Source organism: Marmota monax, unplaced genomic scaffold (genome assembly GCF_021218885.2).
Source record: "Marmota monax isolate L192 unplaced genomic scaffold, Marmota_monax_Labrador192_F-V1.1 WCK01_AAM20220418_F8-fsc00008, whole genome shotgun sequence".
NCBI classification, from domain to species: domain Eukaryota; kingdom Metazoa; phylum Chordata; class Mammalia; order Rodentia; family Sciuridae; genus Marmota; species Marmota monax.
In genome coordinates this window covers 22,921,089-22,932,098 of record NW_026694432.1, presented here as the reverse complement: position 1 = coordinate 22,932,098, position 11,010 = coordinate 22,921,089, and the positions used below count along the sequence as shown (strand labels likewise).

At 46.2% G+C, this 11,010-nt stretch overlaps 1 non-coding gene across 1 annotated transcript; it reads right to left on the bottom strand.

The window, feature by feature from the left end:
• Positions 1-476: 476 nt before the first annotated feature.
• Trnaa-ugc (transfer RNA alanine (anticodon UGC)) lies at positions 477-549 on the bottom strand. Its single transcript has one exon. It is a non-coding gene; the product is annotated as a tRNA-Ala (tRNA).
• Positions 550-11,010: the final 10,461 nt, after the last annotated feature.

Sequence of the window (11,010 nt, the reverse complement as noted above, 5' to 3'; positions counted from 1 at the left end):
GTCACCTGGGCTCTAGTTCTGTCTTTCATACCTAATTAGTTTTCTTGAGGAAGTCACCTGGTTTCTGGTCTTTCTTGTCCTCTGCTATGTCCTCAGAGCCTAGCATGACACTCTAATTACAGCTGAAATGAAGACATGCAGAGGAGCAGAACACACCCTAAGCCAATATGGTGACTTATATGTGCAACTGTCTTTTCAGCAGTCTCATTTCTATGACTGTGAAAGATTTTAAACTTTTCCAGGGTCCTGCTTATTATATCTTCCTAAACCCTACCCTTTCTCTAACTGACTTGGGAATTCTTAGCCTCTTCCTCCACAGGGACATGCTATCCTTTTCTGATTCTAAAAATAATTCAAAGCATTTCTGAAATGAGCATTTTATACATTTTATACAGGCGTGAAACACAAACTACTTCATACCAATTATATATATATATATATATATATATATATATATATATATATTTTTTTTTTTTTGGTAGTGCTGGGGATTGAACCCAGGGCTTTGTGCATGCAAGGCAAACACTCTACCAACTGAGCTATATCCCCAGCCCTCCCAGTGATAATCTAGTTTCATGCAGTTTTTTTTTTTTTTTGTGGGTATTCACAATCAGACTTAAACTAGACAGAATATTCTGCAACACATTTTAAAACCTTTCCTTAAAAACATAACAACATACAACAACAACAAAAACTTTCTTGCCGTAGTTTGAATAGTTAGTGGGTGTTTTGTATTATATCTCATAAAGGGACAATAGTCTAGTTAGCCATATACATTATTCAGTGGAAATTGTGATTAATGATTTGAGAAAGTACCACATGCCATACACCAGACTAAGCACTTTACATATACATGAGACTGTGAAGGTGTTTTAGCCAGACACACCTATCATCCCAACAACTGGGAAGCTGAGGCAGGAGGATTGCAAGTTAGAGGCCAAGCTGGGGCACTTAGTGAGATCCTGTCTCAAAAAATGGATGGGGTGAGGATGTATGTAGCTCAGTATTAAAAGAACCCCTGGGTTCAATCCTCAATATCAACAGGAAAAAAAAATTGCCATGAGCAATCTGGTAGATAAATTCTGAATATATCCTTGACCATTTAATTAGAATAAACTCCTAATAAAACAGAGGAGGTGTTGTTTTAGAGTCTTCTAACACATACTATCCAGTTGCCCCAGAGAAAGTCTAGAGCAGACACCAGCAGCGTGTTTGTTTAGATAGTAATTGAGGCGAGGCCCTGGGGCACTGTCCTTGGTGCTGAGCGTGCGGTGGCGAATGAGATGTAAGTTGGCTGTTGTAGCTGACCCTCTTCTAGGGAGGCAGATGGCGAACAGCACTGAGAAGAAAATTCTAGAAAAGGGTTAAAAGACAAAATGACAACATATTTAAAGATCTTAATTAGGGCAACATCTTATTCTATAAAGCAGAGTGACTATTCTGATGATCTGAGCCGAGAAGAGTTGCTTTCTAAATAGAAAAGACCTGAAGAAAGGAGAGAGAGAATAGACAGGGGGCAGGTCATTTAAGTTGGAGACCTCACCTTCCAAGAAATCAGAAGAGAAAGAGATAGCAGGCAAATCTCCAAACAGCCTAGTTTTGCCAGCATGATTTTAAAAAAAAGTTCCTTCTGCTTTAATCTTGTAAAGAAAGTAAGTTGGAATTCCTCCTTTAAGTCATGCGATTGCAGCTTAGGCTTCCAACTGCATGAAATGCTCACTGTAGAGATCTGGCTGGGCTTGGGGTTGTTAGGTCTAGTGCAGGAGCTCAATCCAAACCAATGGCGTCCTACACATTTGATTTAATTAAAGGTGAAGGGGTACCGAATGGGTGAGTTCCTGTATGTCGAGGTGGTCAAGGAAGGCCTTTCTAAGATGACACTAGAGCAGAACTTGAAGCTTTGGTGTCTGTGTCCTCATTACCTCAGTGTTATCCCCAAAGAGGCTTTATTTCCATGTTCCTCTGAGCAGACATCAGGCACCTACCATATTTTAAATGCTAAAAGAACACAGCATGTTAGTCTATGACCAATGGGCTACATATTAGAGTTGGAGTTCAGACTTCGCTCTCAAGAAACACTTGTGATATTGAAGACCTCAGTTTTCTCCAGCTTTCTTTTCCCCCAGTATTAGGAATTGAACCCAGGGTCTCACACATGCTTGGCAAACACCCTACCTCTGAGCTACATCCCTACTCCTTTTTCAAAGTTTTATTTCATGGCAGGGTCTTGCTAAGTTGCTCAGACTGGCCTTGAACTTGTGAACCTCCTGCCTCAGCCTCCCTAGTAGCTGGGTTTACAGGCATGCCCCACCATGCCCAGCTGGTTCTTGCCATCTTTAAGATGGGGATGATGCTGCCCTCACAGGGTTGCAATGGTCTTGAGTGGGCACAGATACGAGTGAGTTGCCAGGTTCATCACACCAATGGGAGAACTTATCCTCCCCCAACAGAGCATGGCCGGAAGTGGTTGGGGTCTGTGTCTGCAGAGTGGGTCTCAGTATCCACTTCTGACTTGGTCATCTGTCATTGGGCCTTGGGTAATCCACTTTGGACCCTCAATTATTCCTTCCAAAAAGGAGGAAATATTCTTTTTCTTACAAGTTTGAACTATTTATATAAAAATGCTTATTAAAAATTTCAAAGCCTCCTACCCCTGTCCCTCTTAAGAGTGTATTAATTGAGCTGGGGTCGTGGCTCAGTGGTACAGCATTTGCCTGGCATGAGTGAGGCACTGGGAGCTCAATCCAAACCAATGGCCTCCTACTCTCAGCACTGCATACAAATAAATGAATAAAATAAAGGTCCATCAACATCTAAAAATACATTTTTTAAAAAGAGTGTATTAATTGAAGCAATAGCTTTCTTCTTAGAGCCAACAATTTTTTAAAAATATTTTTAGTTGTTGATAGGCCTTTATTTTATTTATTTATTTATACGAGGGGCTGAGAATCGAACCCGGGCCGCACGCATGCCAGGCGAGTGCGCTACCACTTGAGCCACATCCCCAGCCCAGAGCCACCAGTTTTTGAGCCCATGAAGCCATCTGTGCTGCATGCAGGTAGCCTGGGTAGTGCACAGCTCTGGACTATGGACTGTCCCTGTCCTCCAGGGACATCTCTGATTCCTTTCCCAACCCTTTTACAGTGGTCATGCATCCTCCCACATCTGAGCACCCACCAAGGACTGAGAGCAACTGCTCACTGGGAACTTGCTGCAGGTGTCCCTCAGCCAGGCCACCTCTCCTGGGTCCTGGCTTTAATCCATAGTGCTGAGGCAGGGTTGGCATTTCCCTTGATGCTGAAGGGTGCCTGGGCTTTGGGGATCTAGCGATTTCCTAGAGGACTTGGGTCTGGAAAGGAGAAACTTGATCAGGAGTCTGACAGTGTCTGTCTGATCTAAGCCCGTGGGCTGATCTGCTCTGCAGCTGTGATGGTCTGGCCTCCCCTTGGCCCTCAACCTCAACCACCTTGCTTCTTTCTGTGCCTGTTCTGTCCTGTATCTCAGTTAACTGATTCATCTTCGAAGGCAAAGATGAGCCTTGGTCAGGGGAAATGTGTCTGCTTAAAAGGTTTGCATGTGTTGCACTCTGATACTGAAAATCGTTCTGCTGAAAGACCTTGTGCTCCACAGTGCCATCCTTGCTTAGACATCAGCTTCCTCGGGAACAGTTGTAGAGCCTGAAGCATATGCTTTAGGGCATCTCCACTGGGAAACGCCTCGGTCTTTAGAAATCTCACTGTTGGGCTGGGTGTGTAGCTCAGTGGTGTTGCACTTGCTTAGCATCTACCACGTGGGGATGTGGGTGGGGAGCGTCAGGGACACTGCGTCTGTCTGCTGATGGCCCTGGGTGCTCTGTCCCTCAGGCTGTCAGCATGTGCAAAGTCCTGAGTTCAATTCCCACTATTGAGAAAACAAACTTAGTCTTAAGCATGAGTATTAGAATTAAAATTTTTTTTTTTTGTACTGGGGATTAAATCCAGGAGAGCTTCACTACTAAGATATATCTCCAGACCTTCTTATTTATTTATTTAATTTGTTTTATTTTAAAAATTTTGGTTACCAGGGGTTTCACCCAGGGGAACTTTATCACTGAACCACCTGTGGGAAGCCACATTGAGTCACCACGCCTTCCAGTCCTGATGCACCACGGGAATCCAAAGATCACTGTAGTCTGGCACGGTTGTGCCATGACTCACCACTTGGTCTTTCCCCCCCACTCGGATAGCAAGGTCAGTCTTCTGAGTAGGCAATCCCTGGGGTTGAGCTACACTCACGTATTCTTCTGTAATCCTACCCCTTTGCCCTGTTTGGGATAGAATGTTCTACGGAGACTCCCTTTGTTGTCCCCTTCTCTTGCTCTGCCTCTGGGCGTGGCCTTCCTAGCTGTCAGTCAACCTGCTGACCAAAGACATCAGGAAGCTGGACTCAGCCCCTGAAACCTGACCCCTTGCCTCATTTGAATGGCTTCTCCCCAGTAAAAAGGTTCATCACTCTCTCTGTCTTTCCAGGGACCCCTAAGGTCAGAGGACCCGTCACAGGACCCAAAGAAAAAGATATCTCTGTCTGTGTGTGATTATTTTGTGCAGCCCAGTTCCCCTGGAGTGACCCTGAGTGTTTTAGTTGTGAGAAACGCGACAGACACTATGTTTGGCCATTTTTATTTTTTTATTTTCCGAGAGGGTCTCTCTAACTTGCCTAGGGCCTCATTAAGTTGCTCAGGCTGGCCTCAGACTTTTGCAGTCCTCCTGCCTCAGCCTCCCGAGTCGCTGGGTTTGCAGGTGTGCGCCACCATGCCCGGAGACTATTGTGGGTCTTATTTTCAGTCTTACTCCTGATGGTTCCTCAGCTGTATGTTTTTACACCCTTCCCTTCTCTGGATCTCAGTTTCCCCATCGGGGTGATGAACAGGTAGAACAGTGTCCAAGGGCCATTCAGAGTCTAGGAATCTCTGCTTCCTGAAATATCTTGCCTCAACTCAGGGAGGCAATCTCACAATGCTCATGAAATTCACAGGACTCGTCACCATTTAGAGGCTGCACAGTACTGTAGGTGTCAAGCACTACACTGGGTGGCTTGTATGTGGTCTTTTGTGTCCTTACAACAGGCTACAAGGGGCTGGGGACATAGCTCAGTTGGTAGAGTGCTTGCCTTACATGCACAAGGCCCTGGGTTCAATCCCCAGCACCAAAAACAAACAAAAAACCAGCCTATAAGGCAACCGGTGATCTTTTCTTCTCAGATGAGGATGCTGAGGTATAGAACACATTGATCAATTGAGGTCTCAGTGCAGGCTGGCATGTGGGACAGAACCAAGCTTCCTCTGGGCTGAGTGGGCAGCATGTGTGGTGGCTTTTCCAGATGGAAACAGGCTGACTCAAGCCAGGCATGGGAGTGACCTTTGCTCCATGCAACATCACCTCAAGGTCAAGTCCATGGAAATGTCCCCCAGGGCCTGTCTGGAGACAGTGTGATCTTCAATTTGAAGAATGCACCTGTGAAGAACATCAGGTAGGACAATGTGGCAGAGGACAGCAAGAAAGACTACCCTCAGAGGTGGTGAGCTTAGTCTCTCAGGTGAGATGGTCCACTGACGGGCAACTTCCAGGGCCACTGGGTCACTCAGGAACCAGTCACTGGGCATGTGCCCCATGGTAGGCTCTTGGCAGCAGTGGAGGTAGAGCCGGACGGCCTGGGTTAGGATTCTGACTCTGCCACTTATTTGCTGGGTGCCCTGGACCAAGACGATGTACTTCACTGAGTTGGTTTGCACAATACAGTCTTTTGTGTGTGTGTGTGGGGGGGGGGGGGCTACTCAGGGACGCTCAACCACGGAGCCACATCCCCAGCCCTATTTTGTATTTTATTTAGAGACAGGGTCTCACTTTTTGCTGAGGCTGGCTTTTTTGTTTTTTTAAACATTTATTTTTTAGTTGTAGTCGGACACAGCACCTTTATTTATTTATTTATTTATTTTTATGTGGTGCTGAGGATCGAAACCAGGGCCTTGCACTTGCTGGTGTGAGCGCTCCATTGCTGAGCCCCACCCCCAGCCCTGAGGCTGGCTTTGAACATCCTCCTGCCTCAGCCTACAGAGCCACTGGGATTACAGGTAGGCGTCACCGTGCCCGGCCACAATACAGACTTGGTGCCCCGATGCAGTGTTTTCAAACCAGGTGATTTACAATCACCTAGAAAATGTTGAAAAACCATTGATCCCTGGGACTCTCCCCATTGGTTCCGTTTGGGTGGGTCTGGGTAGAACAGGAGAATCTTTGTTTGAAACTCTCAGGTGTTTCCTTGACTGAGTGCACTTTAAAAATTTTTTTTAATTTATTCATATTTTTTTTGTGATACTGGGATTGAACCGAGGCTTTGCACATGCTACTCAAGCGCTCTGAGCTACATCCCCAGCCCCATGAAGCCCTTTCTAATGCAGTGGCTGCACATGGTTAGTATGCCAGTGGAGGCTGGTGCCACTTTGCAGTAGTTCTGGAGGCATGAAAAGAGGTGATGACAGGCACAATAACTGATCCCAGGCCACGGAACAACTTAAGTATCTGCTGCTACTAGAATCCTCTTTTTAAGCGTCCGGCAGGGGGAGGAGGAGTGTGTGAGGCCAGTACATGTCACATCTCTGTAGGTGTTATTTCTTACTCATCCACAGCTCTGTCCCTTCCCAGTGGTGAAATCTTTTTCTTTTCTTTTTTTTTGGTATCAGGGATTGAACCCAGGATGCTTAACCACTGAGCCACATCCTCATTTTTTTCATTTTTTTTTTTTAATTTTGAGACAGGGTCTAGCTAAGTTGCTAGGACCTCGCTAAGCAGAGGCTGGCTTTGAACTTGCTATCCTCCTGCCTCAGCCTCCTGAGCTGCTGGGATGACAGGTGTGCGCCACCGTGCCTGGCCCTAGTGTGAAATCTTGAGCAAGTTTCTCAGTCTCCTTGTTTCTCAGTTTGCCTGTTTGTTTGTTTATTATTATTTTATGGAAATAATCATAGCTGAGTTTTCTTCTTTCTTAGAAGAAAAAGAGCTGCTGTGAAAACCAAATTGGAGTGCATGAGACCCAGCCAAGCTTGCTGGACTCTATACATGTTCCAGTGTTCTCTGTAACTTAAAGTGTGTTCAAGTCCCTTAGCTGGTTAGGGACACCTCCTTGAGAGAAACTTGACTAATGTCTGTCCTTTCCTCCTCCCTGTCCCACTCTGCTCCAGGTTGTCATTCTCAACCACCCCAGCTGCGTTCCAGTTGGCCCTGCACAGCCCACCTGACCTGCCAGTTTGCTGAGCTGAAGAAGATCCAACGGTCAGGCAAGAAGGTGGAAGACAAGCTGGGCTTGGTGGCACAGGCCTATAGTATCAGCAACTTGGGAAACTGAGGCAGGAGGGATTGTAAGTTTGAGGCCAGCCTGGCCACTTAGCAAGACACTGTCTCAAAATAAAAAATAAAAGGGCTGGCAATGTAGCTTAGGGGTAGAGCACCCTGAATTCAATCCCCAGTAACACACACACGAAGAACCCAGAGTCCTGAGGTCCAAATCCTTATCTAGATGGTCCCAGACAAGCCCATGTGTGTGGAAAACTTCTAGAACTACCTGCCCCCTTTTTTTTTTAATATTTATTTATTTTAGTTCTCGGCAGACACAACATCTTTGTTTGTATGTGGTGCTGAGGATCGAACCCGGGCCGCACGCATGCCAGGCGAGCGTGCTACCGCTTGAGCCACATCCCCAGCCCCCTACCTGCCCCTTTGTAAGATCCAATAGCACCTGGACTCCAGGGCTGCCATGTTCTCCTTCTGAGTCCTGGAAACCAGTTGGCCAGCTGAGCCAAATAGAATCTGGTCACAGATATGAGTGCCAGGTCAGAAGAGCTTAGAAAAGTAAGGGGCTTCTCTACTATGACACAGCCAAGCAGGTGTCACTTTGGAGACTTGCTACTCAGTGTGGTTCATGGACGAGCAGGCTGGGCATCCCCTGGGAGTTGGTTGGAAATGCTGAATCCCAGGCTCCATCTAGATATGCTGAAATCAAATTTTCATTTCAACAAAACCCTCTGGGTAACTGAGATGCACATCAGAGGTTGAGAAGCCCTGATGTGGAGAAGGGGAACAGAAGAGATCAGAAGGGACTTTTCCCTTCCTGCTCACTAGCACACTGGCTTTCAAACCTGGCGGCCTAGCAGAACCTTTGATGGAGCCTTTTACTCCCAGAGGCTCAGACCCTGATCAATTTACCTGGTTAAGGCTGCAATCTAAGAGTCTGTTTCTTAGACTCCTGGAAGCATCTTATGCATGGCTGGCCTTGAAACACTGACCTAGGACATTCTAAACACAAATAGAGAGAAAAGAAGTAGGCCCTTTTATGAGGTGCTTCTGTGCCGTGCTCTGTGCTAGGTGTTAGCTCTTTACGAATCAACAAGCAGAACAAGTCCCCCAGGCCTCCCCACTAATGGGGAAGAGGGAGCTGTTGTTGTTGTTGCTGCTGCTCTACTGGGGACTGAACCCAGAAGTCCTCGACCACTGAGCTACATCCCAGTTATTTCTTATTTTGAGTGTTCCCCATGATTTTATGCATCTCCCAAGTATCTTATTCATGATTGGGCTTGAACTCCATATAATGTGAGACAGACAGTGGGTGCCAGGGTAATCAGACAAAGGCTGATTTTAGAGGTGGGCTAAAGGGACAGCTATATCAAGTTCACGACATTGAATTAGATCTTCCTAACCCTGACAAAAATACTATGAGACTCACAGTCCTGTGCTAAATCCTTTCCTTCTACAACTTGGAGTCAGGGGTGTATTTAAAAACATTGGGGAAACCAGGTGTGGTGGTGATCCCAGGCCTGAGATCCCAGCAGCTCAGGAAGCTGAGGCAAGAGGATCACAGGTTCAAAGCCAGCCTCAGCAAGTTAGCGAGGCCCTATCTCTAATTATATAAATAATGTGTGTGTGTGTGTGTGTCTGGGGATGTAGCTCAGTGGTTAAGTGCCCCTGGGATCAATGCCTGATACAAAATAAATAAATAAATAAATAACCCACTGGGGACCCGGGCATGGTGGTGCTCTCCTGTAATCCCAGGGAGTCAGGAGGCCAAGGAAGGAAGATCATAATTTTAAGGTCCTAAGCAACACAGTGAGACCCTGTCTCAAAAATAAAAATGGCTAGGGATGTGGCTCAGTGGTTAGGCATCCCTGGGTTCAGTCCCTGATACTAAAATAAATAACACTGGGGAAAAGCACCTGGTGGCTTCCTAGCCAAATGTAAATGGATCCAGGAGGCGGGCCTGGGAAATTTCTGATTGCTTAGAGGCTGGGAGTGATCCTTTGGCAGGTGGTGGGGCACCAAAAGGAAAGCTTTCCCTGGGACCTTGACTGATGGCAGCAGGACAGTCAGACAGCTAAGACAATGAATGTTGGAGTGAGAGTTCTAGATCGTCAACCTCTGTAGCCAAGTGACTTTCAGCTTCTTTGCCTCACTTTTCTCACCTATAACATGGACATGATGAGTTCTACTGTGAATTGTTGGAAGAATTCTTTTTCTTTCTTTCTTTCTTTTTTAATCAGGGACTGAACCCAGGGGCACTTAACCACTGAGCTACATACCCTGCCCTATTTATTTTTTTTATTTTCAGACAAGGGCCTTCGCAAGTTGCTGAGGCTGGCTTTGAACTTGTGATCCTCCCGCCTCAGCCTCCTGAGCTGCTGGGATTACAGGCATGGGCCACCACTCCAGTTGGGAGGATTCTTATGAGCTTTTGTGTGTCAAAAAAGAATTGCTTATTTGACTTGCTTGACCTCTTCTGCAAATGTCTCATAGGTTTTTCCTTAAAAAAAAGCGTTCCCCATGATTTTATGCATCTCCCAAGTATCTTATTCATGACTGGGCTTGAACTCTGTATAATGTGAGACAGACAGTGGGTGCCAGGGTAATTAAGACTGTGGAGAAAACAGCAACTAGTGGTGGCAAAGTCACCAAGGCAGAAATGAAATTGAGCAAACAGTGGTGGCAGCCCAGGCAGAGCCTCACCTGGGAAGAGTTACTCAAGAGGAAGCACTTCTGTTGAGACTCTCCTAAACCTAACCCTAATGCAGTTTTTTTCTTTCTTTTTTTTTCCCTTCAGGGCTAAGGACTGAACCCAGGGCTTTGCATGTGCTAGGCAAGCACTCTGCCACTGAGTTAAATCCCCAACCCCTGTTAAAGTAGCTGTTGTTGTTGTTGCTGTACTGAGGATTGTACCCAGAGGTCCTCTACCACTGAGCTACATCCCAGTTATTTCTTATTTTGAGACAGTCTTGCTCTGTTTCCCAGGTGACCTGAACTCATGATCCTCCTCCTGCCTCAGCTTCCAGAGTAGTGGGTGTTACAGGCATGACCCCCGGCTTGCTATTGCAATTTCCTTCATGCTGATGAGGTTTAAAACATCAGAATAAAACACAGCAAGTCTTTTTTGCCTCTGCCTTATTAAGTTGCTGAGGTTGGCCTTGAACTTGTGATCCTTCTGCCCCTGTTATAAGCACAGTGACACTTGGGGTATTGGGAGTCTGGGTGCCAAAACCAGAGAGCTGGGGTCACCAGGAGAAAAAGGTGTAGAAGAGGAACTCTGAGGAAGGTCTGGACTCTGGTGTTAGACTGCCTGACTCAGATACCGCCTGTGAAAGTCCCAAGCTTTCTGTGTGCCCCTTCGCCCATCTGTGAAGTGGGAGAGCAATAGTATCTGCTTTCACAGGGCTGCTGAAGGTTGAGTGAGCTGGTGCCTGCTGGGTATGAACTGGGTATGACTTGGTTACTCTCTTTAACTTGGTGTGTGGCTACCTGAGTAAGTAAGAGCTATTGCAGGGAACTTTGAAGAGAAGTTGGCGCCTGGGGGTGGGGATGAGCCTGAGGTTTGGAGGATGAGCTTTGTTTTGTATCTTCCCATGAGTCATTTTTACTTTGACAATTTCAGAATTACAGAGAAGTTGCAAAAAGCCCCATATATCTTTCACTCCGACTCCCCAAATCGTAAATTTAC